This window comes from Helianthus annuus, chromosome 5, assembly GCF_002127325.2.
Source record: "Helianthus annuus cultivar XRQ/B chromosome 5, HanXRQr2.0-SUNRISE, whole genome shotgun sequence".
NCBI lineage: Eukaryota > Viridiplantae > Streptophyta > Magnoliopsida > Asterales > Asteraceae > Helianthus > Helianthus annuus.
The window spans coordinates 50,012,479-50,033,462 of record NC_035437.2 but is presented as its reverse complement, the minus strand read 5'-3'; positions in this window follow the sequence as shown (position 1 = coordinate 50,033,462).

Sequence of the window (20,984 nt, the reverse complement as noted above, 5' to 3'; positions counted from 1 at the left end):
TTTTCTGTAAATCAGTGTATGAGAAGCAGAAAATGGATGGCGAGACAAAGCTATCAATATCAGGTTGTCAAATTTTCTTTAAATGGTTTTGAATTTTATGGGGAGTAAGAGATATTATTGTCAGAAAATCCAAAAACATTAGAAAATTTGAAAAAGCCAAAAACATGATAAAATTCAAAAATTTGAGTTTTTGTTGATAAAAGAGGAAATGATAGTACATCAGTGGACTATCACAGCACGCTAAAGAAATGTAATGACAAATGTGATAAATGGTCTCACTGATGATGTGACGATAGGTTTTCGTACATTTAGTAGATTTATTCGGGATATAAAACTAAAATTTCAAACTTGTGAAATTTGTGGGGAACACTACTTGGATATATAGGTAACCCCTGAAATCTCGTTTGAAAGGTCTCGTATTCTGATATACTAGGTGTTTATACTCTATGATGTCTGGGGTATTATTCCGGGACTTCTGCTGAACGGTAGTTCTGACCTAGTCCTTGGATAATGCTTTGCAGTAAATGCTTGAAACATAGCATTCTAGCCCTCAGTGATTAGACAATAAAATTGATAATCATCTGTTGTAGATAAAAGATTCTCTAAAGGGGACACACCGCAAAGTCGAAATTGATATCTCTCTGCTGAACGGAAGTTCTGACCTGAGATCCCTCAATTCTCGCATTAAACCTCTAATTTATGTACAGACATCATTGTAGTACTCTTGCCTGTAAGACTGAATATTGAGATTCTGGATACGGGAGTATATTCAAGAGGTGGGACACATAAATCGAGCTAAGTTCCTAAAACATCTAAAGCGTATCATGAATAGATTGAAAATTGTGTGAAAATTTAAGAGGACAATTATATCGTTAATCGAGGTGAATCGTTTAGAACTTAAAATGATTAAAGCTTAACGGTGCTAGTGATTTGTTTCAAAAACTGATATGATCCTCTTACACGAACTCAAACAAAAATATTGTCTGTAAATATGTTTGTACATATTTCTTTACTGCTTTATATTTTCAGAAAAATACAAAAAGATTTTGACTTCTGTTTTATTTTCGACAACCGATGTCTGAGTGCTAAGTTTCAAGATCTAAGTATGCTAATCATGTTTCTGGAAATAAATCAAGTTCATTAATTTGAAACTTGAAGTTTTTAAAATTAAAATCAAAATTTAAAAACAGTATGTGATATATCCAAGGTCATTAATTTGGACTTGGATGATCAACCGTGAAGGATTTGGATGCTCATATTGTTAAAATCTTAAAAGAGTCAGTTTTTCGATTTGGATTCTTTAACGCTGTCAAATCTATAAAGCATTTTGATAGGGGGAGAGAGTCAAGTTAATCCTGGATATATTCATATTATTATATCTTAAAGCCAGAATCTTGATCTAGAAAGTTTAAAGAGCCAGATTACGATTTCTGGACAATTTTAAAACACTGTCACTTATAAACGTATGAGTGTTGCAGATGTTATTCCAGACTACGATCCCGACAACCGAGTCTGAGGGGGAGTCTGAAGACGAGCTCAATTCCAACGGAAGTGTGTAAGGAGCCAGGTATCGTTCCTGAAAGAGCTTGTATCTGGAAAGCCAGGTGTCGATCCCAAAGCACGGAAGCTTGTCGAAAGGGGGAGCCTGAAGAGTTTACCGAAAGGGGGAGCTGAAGCTGAAGACAGATCCATCGGGATTATATTCAGGCTAAAGTGAGAGAAAGAAAAGAAAAGAAGCTACAAGTCTGAAGATTTGAGATTGACTACGGCAATATCCAAGGGGGAGTCTGTTGGTACATTAATGTCTATCGCCTCCGTCATCTCAGTTCGTAGCTGAAACAGAAGAACTATAGTGTTTACAATGTAATATCTTGTTACTAAAGGCAAGGTGGCATTATTGTAAATAAGGAAAGATTCCTTATCACCTTTGGCCTATAAATAGAAGCCTTAGGCTTTTAGTTAGAGACTTTTTGCCATTTTGATCTTTGGAGCTTAGAGGTTAGAGAGAGAAGCTAGAGAGAGAAAGTAGAGAGAGAAAGGCAAAAGGTGATTCACGGTTCTTGTATCTTTTCAGATCTATCAAAGAATCACGTTAATAGTACGTCTCGTGTGTTTCGGTTATTCACGTTCACGGTTTCTGCACGTCGAACGTGTCATACGCAATCGTTTCGGAATCAAACTGGTCCTAACAAAAACAATGAACTGCTACACAACATTAAAAGGTTGAAAGAATCATATGATACTTTAAACAGAGAGATCAACAAGTACACTGAGTCAAACAGTGAACAAGCTGTAGCATTGAACACACTCAAAGGAGCTTACATGAGACAGCTAGATGATGTCAATTTCTACACAAAGAAGTGTGCCGAGTTAGAATTGAAATTGGCAACACAAAAAATTGAAACTGAATGTGTTAACAATTTATTAAAAAGTTATTCATGTTCTACTTTTGTTGTTGACAGGATTTATCCGATTGTGGAAGAATTGAATACGTTTGAAGAAGAAAAGACTTCAGAAGAAAAGGAATCCGTGACAAAAGACGAGGATGAAGTAAACATATCTGGTAAGAAACAAAGTGTGGTCTACAATAGATGTCCGCCCCCGGTCGAAAATGGATATTCGCCTCGAAATCCAAATTCTGAAAGAGTCAAAAAGGCAATTAACTTACAATGGGAGTCTGGGCCATCAGATAACTTGCCAGAAAATATTGATGTCACATACACATCGTCTGACACTGATCATGAGTCTGAATTGATAAAAAGTGTAGTCGATCAGGTGTTGGATAAAGATGAAAGTGAGGAGTCAAAAATGGAGTCCAAACCCAAGTCAAAGTCTGAGTCTGATATGTCAAAGCCAAAAATCAAAAAGGACAAACGGGTTTATGATACGAAATTTTTGCTATCAAAATCTAATTTGAATGACGAACCGGTCAAAGTTGCATATACTTTGAAAGATTCTGACAAATTATATTCTGATGAAAATTTTCCAATAAGAAGTGTTAAACTTGAAATGATTAACAAGGTTTTCAAAATCACAGAAATTAATATTTCTGAAATAAAAGATTTAAATCTTTCTGGAAAACCTAAACAATACACTTCAAGAGACCAACAAAGAATTAACAAGAAAATGGGTTACAATTGTGGTTATAGTTTCCAAAAGAAATCAAACCATAATGGTAATTTCAAAAAGAAAGTTCTTGGATTTAATCAAATGAAAAATTATAAAAATGAAAAAGTTTATAAACCGAAAACTGTGTTTGTTTTAGGAAAAACGACAGAAGCCGAAAAGGAGCAAGCATTCAGGAAGCAGACGAATCAGGAATTCCTTGCCAAGAAGCAAGAGGAATTGAAGAAGAATGTTGTTCAGAAAAAGACAGAAACAAGAACCTGTTTTCAGTGCAAAACTGCTGGGCACATTGCTAGAAACTGTCCTAAAACATTCAAATCAAAACAGGAAGTCTCTGGTAAACTGAAAGAGAAAATTGTTGAGAAAACTGAACTTACAACAAAAAATTTTACAGGCTTTGAAAATTCAACCTTTGAAGTGGGAGAATGTTCAAAGAATGCCTTAAAAAGAAAAGATAATTTGAAAAATCAAAAATGGGTTGTTAAGGGTTCAAGAAACAGTTTTGGTGATGAATCTGTCTCCACAAAGACAGAGGAGCCGCAGGTTGTTGTGAAAGATGAGAAGAAAGTTCCGCCAGTGGATGATGTGAATTTTCCACCACTGAGTGCTAAAAATTTGAAATCTAAAATCGGAAAAGCTGAAATTTCAAACCAATTCTTTCCTAAAACAAAAGAATTGAATGTTGAAAAGGCCTTTAACCCTGCTGTGAAAAACATTTTTGGAAAGATGATTGAGGGGAAGGCTAAAGGGGTGAAAGAGTTTTATCAAGCTAAAAGGAAAGATACAAACCCAAATGAGACTGAAAAGGTTACACCCAAGGCTGGTCAGGCTTGGGTGGATATTTTTTTCGTTGAATAGAAACCTGACTTGCCGGAGCTCCCAAGTTGGTAATTGCGGAGCATGAATCGGCATCATTCTTGAAAATGTTTGTAAAATTTGTTTTGAGAAGAGTGAATTGCCGGAACTCCCAGGTTGGTAAGTGTGGAGTAGGTATCGACACCTTGAGAATTCAACCAACAGATGATAATTGGTTGATAATGTTTGACAGTTGATTTTATAAATGGTCCAATCATTGATTCTATAAGTGGTTAATCAAGGTCATTAAGTTGAACTTGATTTAACTATCATTCAAAAGATTGGTAAACAAGGTGATAAAATGACCCCAAAGCTACAAGTGGTTGATAAACGAACTTATTTTCCGAAAAAACCATTCTGATTAAAACAAACTTAAGTGTTTTGAAAATCTTAATGGGAAAATAGTTTGTTGTGAGGGGGAGTTCTGATTGTTTATGCCAAACGGATGGAGAATTGAGGCGATTCATATCAGTTGTCATGTGTTTGTACAGTTTGTTTTCAATTTCATTAAATGTTTTTGAATTTTAGGGGGAGTAAGAAATTTTCAGAAAATCCAAAAACATTAGAAAATTTGAAAAAGACAAAAACATGATAAAATGAAAAATGAGTTTTTGTTGCATAAAAGAGGAAATGATAGTACATCAGTGGACTATCACAACATGCTAAAGATATGTAAAGTAAAAGTGTAATAAACAATCTCACTGTGGATGTGTCAGTAGCTTTTTACACATTTAGTAAATTGTGACGAGATATAAACCTAAAAAAATCAAACTTGCTTAATTCGTGGGGAACAACTTCTTGGATATATAGGTAACCCCTGAAATCTTGTTTGAAAGGTCCCTCTTTCTGAGATACTAGGTCTTTATACTCAGTGATATCTGGGGTATTATACCGGGAGTTCTGCTGAATGGAAATTCTGACCTAGTCCCCGTATAATACTTTTTGCAAAATGCTTGAAATACAACAAAAGCCCTCAGCAAAAATGATTAGACAATAAAATTGATAATCATTGCTGTTGAAGAAAAGATCCTCTAAAGGGGACACACCAAAAGTCGAAGCTGTCATCTCTCTGCGTATACGGAAGTATCGACATGAGCTCTCACGGCCCTCGCAATTTAACCCCTTTACAGATATCATCTGTGGTATACTCACCTGTAAGACTGAATGTTGGGATCTGGATACGGGAGTATATTCAAGTGATGGGACACACGAATAAGTTTAAGTAACTAAGACATTAATTGCATATGTCGAAACAGTTGAAATTTGTGTGAAAATTTAAGAGGACAAATATACTGACAATCTAGGTGAATTGTTTAGAACTTAAAATGAAATTAAGCTTAACGATGTTAGTGATATGTCTCAAAAACTGATATGGTCCTCTTGCACGAACTCACAAAAATATTGTCTGTAAATATTTTATTTCTGCATTTTCTTTTATTAAAAAATCCAAAAAGAGTTTAGTGTGTTTTAGCATAAATTTTGAAAAATTCAAAAACATTTTCGACAACTGGTGTTGAAAAGCTGATTTTCAAAATCTCAAGTGCTAAACATGAAAAACATGTTTGGGAGATAGTGTATGAAGATGTTATGTTTACAAGTGGTTTTCAGAGAATAAATCATTTTGAATATTTTTTTGAAAATGGTTTCTAAATTTTAAAGATTTAATCTTTGAGAAACTTATGTGTTGGGTAGAGATTGTGCAGATAACCTGAGCTGGAAGAGAGCCAGGTCATGATCTTGGAATGAATTCTGAATCTGTGATTTCCAGACTACGATCCCAGCAGATTGAGAGCGGGAGTCTAAAGAACAAAGTGCCAGGTTCTGATTCTGAGATTGCCGATGCAAATGAATTAAAGATTCAACATTCGAGAGAGAGGAGTTTGTTGATGATAAAGATTGAAGAATGATGCTTATAATGGAGAATACTTCGGAGAGAAGCACGAAGACTGATAAAGACTGAAGGTTGACAACCGAAGACTCGACACTGAAGACTCCGTCAACATCCGAGGGGGAGTTTGTTGGTGCATCCGTCTGTCGCCTACGTCTTGTATCGAGTCTTGTATAGAGTTGGATAGATTAGGGTACGAAATCCAAGAAACTGTATTTGAAGGTGATTTCGCTCGAAATGACAGGATGTCATTTCGAGCGAAACCCCCTAACATGTTGATTTCGCCCGAAATGTCATACACCTGATTTCGCTCGTAATGTGATTCCGCTTGTACGTGTTCGAGCGGAATCAGGCTGTCTATATATAGTTGTGTCATTTGGAGCGAAATCAGAGGTCTAAGTCGTGTGTTGTCTTCCGGTGAGCCACGAAGTGCTGCCGAAGTGTTGTCAGGCTTGTAATCGGATTTCTGATCAATAAGAACAACAGATTAAAGTGAATACTGCTGAGATTGCACCAAAACATTAGTTTCCGCCTCTTGTTTTGGACAAAAACTCTTCTGATCAACTCATTCGGGTCGGAACACGATCCTACAATTATAACCCCATGTATTGCACGGGTTGAATGAATGAATTTTATATACTAAATAATAAAGCAATATATCTTTAAAAACCTCCTTTATTGCACGGGTTGAATAAATATCATTTTTAAATATTAAGTAATAAAAAATTATATTTATAACAACTAAATTGTACGGGTTGAATAAATATAATTTTATATACAAAATACTAAAAAAGTTATATCTTTAAAACCACGTGTATTGCACGGGTTGAATAAATAGAATATTGTTTACCAAAGAGTAAACTGCCATTTTGGTCCCTGTGGTTTGGGCAGATTTGCCATTTTAGTTCAAATCTCAAACTTTTAAAATCTGGGTCCCTGTGGTTTGCATTTTGTTGACATTTTAGTCCAAATCTCAAAAACTCATTTTTTACTGTTCCAACATACCATTTTGTCTTTTTGTGCAGGGGCATTTTGGTCATTTGGAATTGTTATACAATTATTATAATACATTAAATACCTCATCTAATCAGAACCCTCTCGACGCCGGGGCACCCCCCCGGCCGTCGTTCCTGCCGTCGTGCAGAACCACCTCCACCATCTTCAACCTCCAATAGCCTAACATCATCATTGACCTGTTATCCAGCAGAACACCGAAATCAATCTTCAAAAAAAAAAAAGAAAAAGGACGAGGGAAACAGAGAGACGTGTTACCGGTAAAACAACTCGTCGGACCAAAAACCGTGCCGCCGTCGTCGCCGGCGTGGCTCCGATGTCTCCCCTGCTTCGGTCTCTCTCTCATCGCCGTCACTCTCTTTCTTCGCTCTCTCTCTCTCTCTCCGTTTCTTCGTCGTGCCACCACCAGACGGTGGTGGTGGTCGGCCGGTACACAGATCAAAGGGAGGGGTGGTTTAAGGGGTTTGGATGTGTGGTGAGGTACCAGAGAGTGAGAGAGGGTGTGTAAAGGAGGGTATTTATTTATGGGTTTTTTAATTAAGAAAATGCTTTAATGAAATGTATTTGGACAAATATACCCCTGTAGAAAAAGACAAAAAAAAAGCATGTTGGAATATTCAAAAATGAGAGTTTTTGAGATTTGCACTAAAATGGCAACAAAATGCAAACCATAGGGACCCAGATTTAAAAAGTTTGAGATTTGGACTAAAATGGCAAACCTGCCCAAACCACAGGGACCAAAATGGCAGTTTACTCCTATAATTAATTTAAGATATTTTAAACAGTAAACTGCCATTTTGGTCCCTGTGGTTTGGGCAGTTTTGCCATTTTAGTCCAAATCTCAAACTTTTTAAATCTGGGTCCCTGTGGTTTGCATTTTGTTGCCATTTTAGTCCAAATCTCAAAAACTCTCATTTTTTACTGTTCCAACATACCTTTTTGTCTTTTTGTTGTGACAACCCTCACCAAATCAGGTATCCGTACAACTTAATTAATATTTAATTACTGCTTAATTAATGTGCTTGCTTACAATTGTGGATAAACTGCTACATGAATACTGATACATACACATACTTGCATCATACTTTATTAACTGTCACTCCATTTGTTTACACAAAACCCTAGTGACAAACTTGATGCACAAAAGCACAGTAGCACAATGAACGGATAACCCAGTAAACGTGCTGACATAGCCAACACCAGGCAGACACTGCCTCTAATGCCTGTATGAGCCAGGAATAGTTTACTACACTAGTAGAGAGTGTAGGGAAGCGAGGATTGTAGAACTGCGTCACTAGGTGATAGTTATAGTGACCGGATGTGCCTAAAACATGTTTTAAACACAAAATTCTGCACTTTAATATAAAATTCAGCATTTAAGCTAACTAGTAAAGTGCAAAAACATAGGAAAATAATACTAGACACTTTCCAAAGTGTCGGGAATTCTTTGTGTCACTAAAAATAATAATAAAGACACTTTAAAGCATCGTTTGACACTTTAACAGATCAGTATCCTACCGAACAACCGGACTTAACCCGGGACATAAAAATATTGTCATTAACACTGTTTTTCCTTTTCTGAGCTAGTTAGGGTCCCCGAATACCCTAACACTCGCTATGGAACATAACACACTAGAAATTGGTTTAACCTCCTAATTTAACTAACTAAACCTTAACTAACTAGTTCAACATCAACCAAACCCCCCCCCCCTATTCCAACCGAATTCGGTCCCATGAGGGGACACCCTCTTACCATTTGATTATTTTATTTCTTGTGGTCTCATATCTAAAGGGCATTTTACCTAGTGGTTATTTGGATTAGATGGATTATATATAACACCACTAAACCACACCATTACACACAATTCACTTAACAAAATTTTGATCACTCTTTCTCTCCATTCTCTTTGATTCTCGGCCGAGAGCCTTCACATCCATCCATCCATTTTTGAGTTTCGATCTTGCAATTCCAAGCTTACACAAAGGTGAAGGATCACGCATAAGGAAGCTTGGTTCTCACGGATTGCCAAGGACCTCACCACAACGCTATTAACCACCCATTTTTCGTCTAGTTTCTTCCCTAGCCACGAGCTAGTAGTAAGTGACTCTAAACACCCTATTGATCTTGTCTAAAGTGGTTAATAAGAGATTTGTCTGATAAAAATCATAAACACTCAAGAACAAAACTAAAAGTCTTGCAAGAAGATGAACATGGTGGTTAATGAGTAAATATTAGTGTAAAACTCTTGAAACTTGTTTTTTTATGATTATTTTATGTTGGTTGATGCTAGTAGTAGTGCGGATCGTCATCTAACCCGGCTAGGTCATGTTCATGGAACATGAACTAGTGTATGTTAAAGTATGAAAGTGATTAGATGATGAACATTACCACTTATGAACATGAACTTGTGTAAAAGTGATTTTTCTTGTAAAATGGAGTTCTAAACTAGTAGATCTAAAGACCTACAAGTGGTATTTTCGAAGAACCAAGTGTAAAATGAAATCATGTTTTAAAGCCGGATCTTTCATAAACAAAGGTGTTTTTGTGAACAAACAAGTGTGTAAACACTTGTGTAACAAGAGGTTTTAACAAAGAAATATTTTTATAATTTTTGACTGAGAAGTTGTAAACTTGCACTTTCTTTAAAAATAAGATTTTCAAGAAGCCGAAGTTTGTTACAAAGATAGAAAGATCTACTAAAACTGATGGAAGGTTACTACATTCTTTTACATAACCCACAAGTTCATGTGTTTGCGATCTATGTATATCCTTGACTAGTTTAGTGTTGAAATATTGTTTGTTGATGTTGAGAAAATTGTTGATTGAGTTTTGAAAGGAAAATGATACGCTTGTAAGCGTGGCCACCTCCAGTTACAGAGGAAACTCTGGCGAAATTTTTCCAGAAATATAACACTTGGAAAATATTTCTACAACAAATGTTATGAACATATTTTAAACTTGTTTCCCAAATAAAATTTCGCCATGATTTTTATTACAAAATAACCAAGTGTCGGAGGTGGGATTTTTATATATAAAACTTGCTAAAATATATATTTAGAATATATATTTTTCATAATAGCACTTGTGTGAATTTTTATGATTATTTTGTGAACTATACAAATATTATTTTTAGGGTAAAAATAATATAACTCGTATACACTGAAAAGTAACGACTCCAAAATAATACGAAGGCCTTCATAATATTTAAGTTACACCGGTATTATTATTATTACCACCCGAACTTTAAATGTAACTTACGTATTTTCAGAAAATACTTTTAGATGTGTATTTTGATAAAAGTATTATTTTGGGTAAAATTATATGGAATAAAATATAATATTTTTGGGAAAAATATTTATATTTTGAAGATAGAATTAAAATATATTTTTAAGTGTGACTTAATAATATATTCATGGAATTATACAAACCCCCATCCTTGGGAAGGAATAAAATTACTAAATAATTAAGAAGTGTAAACACGAAATAGTTGTCTAACTATTTCCCAAAAACTTAAGCCCTAAGCTAAGGCACGGCCGCCCGTCTAATAGAAGTTAGTACGTGTAGGTCGTCGCACAGCAGGTTGACTGGGAGATTTCTAGTTAGAGACGCACTTCGGTGAGTTCATGTCCCCCTTTTCTCTTAACTGTTTTCAGTTTTTAAACTGCGGGGGTGAAATACATGTTACTATGATTATGAGTACTTTTACACATGGTATAATTAGCGTAAGGAGGGTTACTACTTAGATCATGTGAGTGGGTAGGCGGGAACTGAAGGCCATTAATCCTCAGTGTAGGACCGAGGGACAATAGCGGTAGAGCTATCTGGGTGTTGCGAGCCCAGCCCCAGGCCCAACAGTACGGACCTCGGGGTGACTTGGTGCCCGACGCAAAAATCTGCTAGGTTTGAGTCTTCCTACTGCACTTCACACATATCAATGGCCTTGCAAACCATTGGTGATCTCTTTATTTCCTTATTTGCTACATACCAGGGATTTTATACTTACAAGGGTTTTACATACTCACTACACATGAACACGCTCAACATTTTTGTTGATTTTTCCAACTTACATGTATTTCAGGGAACTAAGGATCTGGCACGATATGCTACGTTTTCTCGCTGCGTATGAGTTATGGGATCATCCAAGTTTAGGGGTTGTGGCCTTTACCTGGACGAGTCACAGTTCTTAAACTACGTCTATTTTAAGTTTATGGGTGTGTCTTTCGGACAATGTTTTTATGTTATTAGGTTGTAATTTCCGTTGCATGTGTCAACGCTTTAAGACAATGTTGTGTTACTTTTATTTTAAAACTTAAATCAATGGATGATCTGCATGGTTTTACTTTCATATAGCTTTGTTGTGATTAAGCTATGGTATTAAGAAGTCACACCAAATTAACCCACGCTTCCGCAAAGCCAGGGTGTGACATTTGTGCAGGGGCATTTTCGTCATTTGGATTGTTATACAATTATTTTAATACATTAAATACCTCATCTAATCAGAACCCTCCGGTCGCGGGGGCACCCCCCCGGCCGTCGTTCCTGCCATCGTGCAGAACCACCTCCACCATCTTCAACCTCCAGTAGCCTAACGTCATCATTGACCTGTTATCCAGCAGAACACCGGAATCAATCTTCAAAAAAAAATGAAAAAGGACGAGGGAAACAGAGAGAAGTGTTACCGGTAAAACAACTCGTCGGACCAAAAACCGTGCCGCCGTCGTCGCCGGCGTGGCTCCGATGTCTCCCCTGCTTCGGTCTCTCTCTCATTGCCATCACTCTCTTTCTTCGCTGTCACACACACTCTCTCTCCATTTCTTCGTCGTGCCACCACCAGACGGTGGTGGTGGTGGTCGGCCAGTACACAGATCAAAGGGAGGGGTGGTTTAGGGGGTTTGGATGTGTGGTGAGGTACCAGAGAGTGAGAGAGGGTGTGTAAAGGAGGGTATTTATTTGGGGGGTTTTTTAATTAAAAAATGGTTTAATGAAATGTATTTGGACAAATATACCCCTGTAGAAAAGGACAAAAAAGGCATGTTTGAACATTCAAAAATGAGAGTTTTTGAGATTTGGACTAAAATGGCAACAATATGCAAACTACAGGGACCCAGATTTAAAATGTTTGAGATTTGGACTAAAATCGCAAAACTGCCCAAAGCACAGGGACCAAAATGGCAGTTTACTCTAATAATAGAGTAAACTACTAAAATGGTCACTGATGTTTGGTCACTTTTGGCACTTCTGGGCCTCATGTGGTTTCAATTTTGTTGTCATTTTCATTCAAAAGCAAAATCTAAAATCTAACCATTTTGCCCTCATTAAAAGAGAGGAAAAAGACAAAAAAAGCTGAATGCTAACCGAAAAATCTGACCATATTGTGATTTTGGATGAAAATGGCAATAAAATTAAAACCACAGGGACCCAGATTCAAAAGGTTTGAGTTTTGGATAAAAGTGTCAAAAGTGACCAAACCTCAGGGACCATTTTGGCAGTTTACTCATTAATAATATTTAGTAGGAGAGTTATCTATAATTAATTAGAAGAGGTTAAACTAAATAATAATTGTCCATAAAATATTAAATTAAATAATATTTAGTATGAGAGTTATCTATAATTAATTAGAAAGTATTAAATTAAAACAATAATTATCCATAAAACATGACCTAATATGATGACAAGTGTCCCTAAAATGGTTTCTTTTATTATATAGTACTAGCGGTAAGACCCGTGTGCAAACACGGGTCGTTTCTTAGAAAACCATGCATAACATATATTGACAGAGAGTAAAAAAATAATTACTGCAGACTTACAAAATTGATATAAATTAATGATCAATAGCTTTATTCAACTGCAATTCCATTATGTTGAGAGCAAACTACTTTACAAAATTACTTTAATGATAGGTTGTTCAAAATTAAAACAGATGTTGACCAATAGTCAAATAGATGTTGACCTTAAACAGATGTTTGGTTTAACGCCACAGATCTGTTTATGGCCAAACATCTGTTTAAGTCCAAATATCAGATATAGAAGGCCAAACATCTATTTAAGGCAAAACATCTGTTTAAGGTGAAACATCTGTTTATGACCAAACATCTGTTTAAGCACTAACATCTGTTTCTTAGAAAACCATGCATAGCCCATATTGACAGAGAGTAAAAAAAATAATTAGTCCAGACTTATAAAATTGATATACACTAATGGTCAATAGGTTTATTCAACAGCAATTCCATTATTTGATAGCAAACTACTGTTGTCTATTAACTGTTAAAAACCTCTGTTGCTTTCCAATAGACTTTACTAAAAAAAAAATTATCCATTATCTCCAACAGAGCTTACCAGATGGATAGATAGTAAACAGATATGCATGTTAGTCAACCTATGTTAAAAAGGTCAGTCAACAGAAATTACAGAGGTTGGTAAACAGATGTTAAGAGAATAATGTTATTAACAAAGAATTTAGCACTCTCATTAAAAATGAGAGCTGCAAACACGAGTCGTTTCTTAGACATGCATGCATAACACATATTAATAGAACACATAGATACGTGCATAGATATTGTACCAAAACGTGTTATCTATTATAGCTAAAAGACAACTATAAACATAGATTATGGGTTAATATATCAATTACATACAATTTAACTATTTACCTAAAAAGACAATATAAACTGTTTATAGACATACATACTTCATAGAATTTGAATACAACTTAAAGTTCAACAAACGTTAACTACAAAAACACAATCACCTGCCTCAACAACTTTCTGGAAAACTAAATCAAGGAATCAGCAGATTTTAGAAATCAACTTTTCTTTATTCTCTCATCAACATTTCCCGGATTTGCCCTTTGAAAAGGAGCTCAAAATCCAAAGAATTAGTATCATCTTCATCCCTATCAAGCTGAAGGTTAAAAAGATCATGGAGGTCAACTGGATTCAGACCAAGTGCATTCTCCCTTGATATCTTTTCAACACTACCATCAGACTTCATCAAAGTCAATTCATGGGTCTGTTTGTCGGACTTCCACTTTAGTATTTTTGGGTCTGATGGGTTTCTTGGGAAACGTTTTATTTGAGAGGAGTTTGGCGATTGAGTCCTGCTTGCCAACTTCTGAAGTGTTTGAGCAACTTGAGCTTGTAATTTCAATGAAGCATCATCTAATCCATATCGTAACTGATTTTTGATAGACTCTTTTCTATGCTCAGCATACCTATTTTCATCTTCCTCATCCATCAGTTGTTGTCTTTTTCTTTGGTTCAAAGCAGCAATGGATACATCTGCTGATGAGAACAGCTTTTTAGATGTAACGGTCTGCCTACGTATAACAGTCGTTTCATCTTTGTATACTGGCTTTTTAGGAAGGGATGGATCTGTCTTTCTTCGCTCTTCTAACCTACTGTATGCTAGATCAATAGACTGCTTAGTACATTTTCCAATATGTCTAGCAGTCCCAACCTTAGCTGCTACAAGTTCTGCCTTCATTCTCTTATACTTCAACACTTCATCCACTTCAACCTTTTTGTATTGTTTCCAGTTGGGAGCTGATTTTGGCATTTGAGGATCTTTTATTCATCTTTTCAATTCTATTAACTTCCTCATTAAGAGCCTCAAGGGGCCAGTCTTTGAAATCAGATCTGTAGGCTTCGTAGGGCTTGGTTTCCATGATAGTGTTCAAGAACCCATTTCTTAATGTCTTTTCTGGCTCAGCATTTGGTGACAGATTTGACATATTCTTACTCAGGTCTCTAGCAAAATCTTCCAGCTTCTTGACTTCACCAAGCCAATGTTGCATGCGAGCTGATAAATTAATGTCTCCTAGCCCTTTACACTCTTCATTTGCCTTATCTTCTGCTTGCTTGCCCTTTAGCTTCAGATATTCATAAATATTCTTTGGAGTTTCAAATCCCTGAAGAGATGGGAAGGTTCTTTTCGATGGATCATCCTCTGTGTAAAATTGAATCATTTCATCTTGAATTGTAAGCAGTTCCAGAGGGAAAGTTACTGCCAATGGGTTGATCTTTATTGATGAAGGTGGGACGAATGGTTTAGGTGAACTTTGAATGAACGGAGTAGCTGATAACGGAATTGGTGCAGGTATATCTTCCTTCTCTTCTTCATACACCATGAATTTTCTCTTTCTTGTGTAAACAGATTTTGGAGAAGGAGGAGTTAGGGAAGAAAAAGGTGCCATGACTGTAAGGGTTGATTGTGGTGGAAATTGAAATTGGGTGGAATCAGTGGATTGACTAACAACTGTTGAAACAACTGGTGTCTCAACCGTTGTTGTCTTAAGATATGCTGAAACATTTATTGCATCAGAAATTGTTTCAGTCGAGGTTGGCAGTGGTGATGAGGATTTTGTATTCTGCTTTTTGACAGGTGGTTTTTGTGGTGAGAGTTTTGTTTTAGGTGTATCAAAATCTGACTTCTTAGGTTCAGCAGTGGTTTTGAGTTTCGCAGTAGTGGTTGGTTTTTCTGGTGGTGATTCGTTATCTTTCTGTGATTTTCTACTATTTGAAGTTCCAATGTTGAGCACTTCATCTTCCTCTTTTGTATGCTTCATCTTCTGTTTTCGTTCAATCTCCTTATCTGTCTGTTTGTTAACGGAATCATCAATTCCCTTTTTCTTACCAGTATCAGATTTTTTTGGAGATTTTGCAGAAGTTTGCTTGGCAGCCTTTGGATTTATTTTTTGGCTGATTCCTTTGTGTTGGTTTGCCAAAGTTTTTCATGGAATCCTTTTCCCTCTTATCAGCATTATTTTCATCTTCGTTTTCCAACACAGGTGTAGGGGTAGTACCAGTTAATTTTACAATGCATTCTTTTATGCCCTTGATGTCAGCCTGTGTGTCTTTGTATCTTGCTTCAACCATAACTCTAATTAGCTTCATGTGGGAATTAAGTTGAATCTCAGCCAGTTCCCTTTGAGCCGCAAGAATGGGTTGTACCGAATTCCAAAGCTCTTGGCATAACTGCTGATGAGAAGGTCGACTTTTGAAAGCATCCACCAACTGCTTCAATTGATCTTTCATATCAGCAACAGTTGTTTCCAAGTTAGATACCCTGTCCGTCAAATCCTGGTATTTTAATCCATCACCTAACTTAATAGGATCATCTGAATTCCCAACAGAGGTGGCTGTATCTGCTTTTGAAAGAGGAGGTATCACTAAATTTTCATTAGCAGATGCCCCTTGTTCTTGGTTTTGGGGACTTCCCTCTGCATCAGTAGTTACCTTAGTGATCTCACCCGTGGTTAACTTGAACTCACAAGTGGATACCTTGATAGACACAGCAGTGGTTGCCTTCAAGGGAGTCTGACTGATGAAACTACTGTCCAAATGTAAATCAGTGGATTTGACATTTTTAGTAGTTGCTCCACTTGAAATACCATCAAGAATTTGCTGAAATTCAAGAGGTGTAGCCTCCTCAACTATTTCTGGGTTAGGTAATTGAACAGGTTTAGACATAGCTATTGTTGAAGTTAAACTCTCAGTAAAGTGTTTGTGAGAGGGATTGCTATCACTCTGAATGTCAATAGCTTGAAGCAGTGTTACAAACTTGGGTGGAATGGAAGATGAAGGGATTGCTGTCGAAAGAGACATTGCCGCGAGAGAAGGGCTTTTAAGTATACTCTCATATGAGGGTATGAGATCATATTGTGGTGTCCCTGTGAATACAACATGTTCCTTTTGTGAGGAATCATGAGGAGTTTGGTTTATGGGTTGAGATCTTTCCACATGTTGTGAGGAAGTAGAAACAGTGGTTTGTAGTGACATATGTGTTGTCACGGGGTTAACATCTGGGATCTCATCTTCCAGAAGACCCGTTTTGCTGGTTTCGTGGGCTTTTTGGATTTTGTTTTGGTCTTTTTGGGTTTTGTTGGTGGGGGTTTCACAGCAGTGGTTGTAGTGCTGTGATCACCAAGAGCAGTGGGCTCAACAAAAGACGTTTGAGGAGCAGTTGTAGACTCATCTAAAATTTCCTCATTCCCCTTTGCTTCAGTTTTGAAAACATCTGACTCTTTAGCCATAAGGCGAGTAAAAGTTAGACTATTCATTTTAATAGCTTCACCATTTTCGAAAGCTTTTTGAGAAACATGTTTTTGCAGGTAGTAGCTTAATAGTCTAGGAAACATTTTCGCCTTTTCAATAGCAGCAACTTTCCCCATTTTAATAACATCAGTTTTGCCCTTTTTAATAGCAGCAATTTTGCCCTCTTTAATGTTATTTAAATTTGCAACCAAATCAGCAAACAATGCTTGGGAGTAGTTAAAATCAGTATTTGTCAAAATTGCATACCCCAATGACTGAATTTTCAAAGGTATTTCGTTAAAAGAAGTAGTTTTATTTGAGAGACAGATTAAGAGAGTATGGAACAACAATTTCATCGGCGGTGAAAAATTACCTTTAAACATAATTGCCTTTTTCAACTCTCCATCATATCCCCTCCCCTTCAAGTATGTTTGAATCTCATTTTTCGGCAAAGAGGTCTTACCTGCCAAGTCATATACCTCAAATGTTGTTGATATGGTACTAGGGGTAATAGCAACCGATTCACCTCTGACTTTTGAAGTTATACTTACAGCCACATTGTTTTGTTCTTCAATATTTGCATTAGCCCAAAAATCACGAAGCGTCTCTTGGAAAATGGGTGCGTCGGCGATAAGAATGACCTTATATTTTGATGATGTAAGAATATCAATCATCGAATGATATAGAGTATTGTTCTCGGTTTTCTCAAAAATAGCAACGTAGTTATGCAATTTTTTCATCACCAAAGCCATGATCGAAATTGAAAGTTGCGAGAGGTTGGCGAAGAAGTGTTGAAGAAGAAGGTGGAAACCTTACTGCTGAATTTTAAACTCCAGACGAAAGTAAAACCACTGTTTGGGGATGAAACAACGGTTTATAAAGTGAAAAGGTGAATGCTGACGTGTCAGAAGTTAGAAAGATCTGATGGCTAACATCTGTCCAGGTCACAACCTCTGCTTTGATAATGGTTGACAGTTGTTGCAAAAACCACTGTTGGCCAACAACAGATGTTAAGAGAACAGACAATACCGTTCAGCAATATTTGGAAACCACTGTTGGGCAACAACAGATCTTATACAACAATAGTAACTTAGCAGTCCTTTCAACAGACTTTTAATATAAACAAATAAATTGATATTAAATATCAGCAACCATTTAATGCAAAACATTTAAAAAATAAATTTTCATGTGAAAACTATAAAATTAAATATCAAGAAACTGAAAGGACAAATTTTAAACCTCTGCAATAAAGAAATATAAAAAAATATCTTCATTTAAAGACCAACAATAATCTACATGGCAAACAATGGTAAATTAACAGTTGAGAAATAACAGATTTTAAAAACTGTTGAGCAGTGGTAAATCAACAACAGTAAAAAACCTCGTCATTTAAAGACGTTGAGCAATAACAGATGTTCAGAATTCTATTGTGTTAATCATTGACAATTCTTAGGAAACTACTGTTGGGAATAACATCTGTTCGCACGAGTAGCAACTGTGAGATGCAATAACAATTGACCAATAACAGCTGTTCAGCACTGTTGAGCAGTGGTAAATCATCAGCGGTAAAAACGTCTTCATTTAAAGACGCTGAGCAATAACAGATGTTCAGAACTTCTATAAAGTTAATCATTGACAATTCTTTTGAAACTGCTGTTGGGACTAACAGATGTTCGCACCAGTAGCAACTGTGAGATGCAATAATAGTTGACCAATAACAGCTGTTCAGCACTGTTGAGCAGTGGTAAATCAACAGCGTTAAAAACGTCTTCATTTAAAGACGTTGAGCAATAACAGATGTTCAAAACTTCTATAAAGTTAATCATTGACAATTCTTTGGAAACTTCTGTTGTGAATAACAGATTTTTTGTCAATTTTTTTTCAAAATACCTATTTTTTATGAATGTTCAGAACTTCTATTGGATTGATGGTTGACAATTCTTTGGAAACCGCTAATGAGAATAACAGATGTCGCCAACAGTAGCAACTCAACAGTCGTTACAAAAAACAGGAATTATGAGAACAGACAATACCTTTAAATAGTGGATAAATCTTTTGTTAAACAGATGCTGGCAACAATAGCAACTCAACATTTACAATAGCAGATATCAACACTAACAACTGTTGATGCTCAAATCAGTAAAAATAAAATGCTCTACAAAGATCAACAGTTACATTAAGAACTGAAAAACGAAATATAATAATCTTCAGCTCTTGAACAGTAGTCCTATCCTTATATACTTGATCCTCAACTTCCTTGAAAAATCAATACTTTAAATCATAAGAACCTACAGAAGGATATGATGACATTTTTAACTTGTATATTTCTTCAACTCCGATGTAAAAGAAGGATATAATGGTAGTAAAACGTGATGAAAAGCTTCTGCACTGTTTTTGAATTCCGAAGTGCAGAAAGACATCACCAAAACACCTCTTCAGCTCCTCAGCTCTTGAACAGTAGCCGTATCCTCATGTAAAAGAAGGATATCATAATCGTAGTAAAATGTTAAATATCAGAAACCAAAAGAACAAAAATAAAATTAGAAAAAACAGATTTTCATAATTACCATTAAGTTCTTCATTTATCATAAAGAAGTACTCCACTTTCTGCACTTCAGACTTCAAAAACAGTACAGAAGAACTTCCCACTGCTCGCTCGGAAAAAAAAAGCTGAAATATATCAACACCTTAAAATAAATATTATCAACATAATCAACAGTTTAAAAGAATCCACAAACCTAAAATAACCCGCAAAGCCAAGGTCAAAGGCGAGTGTGTGAAACAGAGCTACCATGAAACAACGATGTTGGAACAATGATACTGGAACAATGACACTGGAACAAAGAACTGTATCTGAAGATTAACCGGCTCAATCATGAGAGCTATGCATTTGAGTAAGAGAGATATGATCGCAAATATAAAGTAGAGAGATAAATTGAAATTTGAATGTGGAGCCAAATTCATATGTAGATATGAGCGAGAGAGATTTGAATGTGAAGCCAGATAATTATATCTTATTTATTGGATTAGAATTTGAATATATATGGTTTGAATTTTGAATTTTGAATATGGAGCCAGAATTTTGAATTTTGAACGTGAGAAGAGGTTTTTTGAATTTTCAATTAACATCAGTACTTTAATATAAACGATCAGGGCAGACCTTTGAGTATAAGGCAGACCAAGGCAGTGGTTTGATGTGGGCCAACTTTGAATTTTAAAGTCTTTTAATATTAGGCTTTATGATGTAATAATGAGATAAGAAAAGCCTTGTTGGACACCCTCTCCTGCTGACACATCAACTTTTCTTATGTCACTTGGATTTCTCCTTTTATAGAAAGTATAGATAGATTATATGTAAATTATTATCTCCATAAATGTAGGAGATTTAGTTGGATTGCCTTGTATTATATAACGCCTTTTGTGATTAATGAGATGATCAATTTGAATCATAATCTTAGAGACGGACGAATTAGGGGTTTGGGTATTGGGTTGGGTATTGGGTATTGGGTTGGGTATTGGGCTGTGATCGTTGGGCCTGTTGTAAGTAGTCCCTGACGAGTGGGTTGATAGTTAGGTTTAGAAAGTCATAGGAGGGGGGTTTTTTATAGGTGACTGTATAGTGTAAGGAAAAATTGATTCCTCAAAGTGTACATGTCTCGAGATGATTAATTGATGAGAAATAAGATCGAGACACTTATAGCCACGATGGTTCGACGGGTATCCAAGGAAAACGCACAGGTGTGATCGGTAGTTAAGTTTATGGATGGTGGTGGACGGTGTAAGAGGGTAACAAAGACACCCAAAAACACGAAGATGGTCGTATTCGGGTATGCAATTGTAAAGTAAGGTGGTAGGTGATTTAAATTGGTGAAGTTTGCTTGGTAAAATGTTGAGAAGGTAGGTGGCAGTTTCAAGGGCATGATGCCACATGTTAGTGGGTAAAGAGGCTTGAGCAAGAAGGGTACGGATCATGTTATTGATAGTGCGGATTTTGCGTTCCGCCTTGCCGTTTTTGGAGGACGTATATGGGCAAGAGAAACGAAATTGCATCCAGTTGTGGTTACAAAAA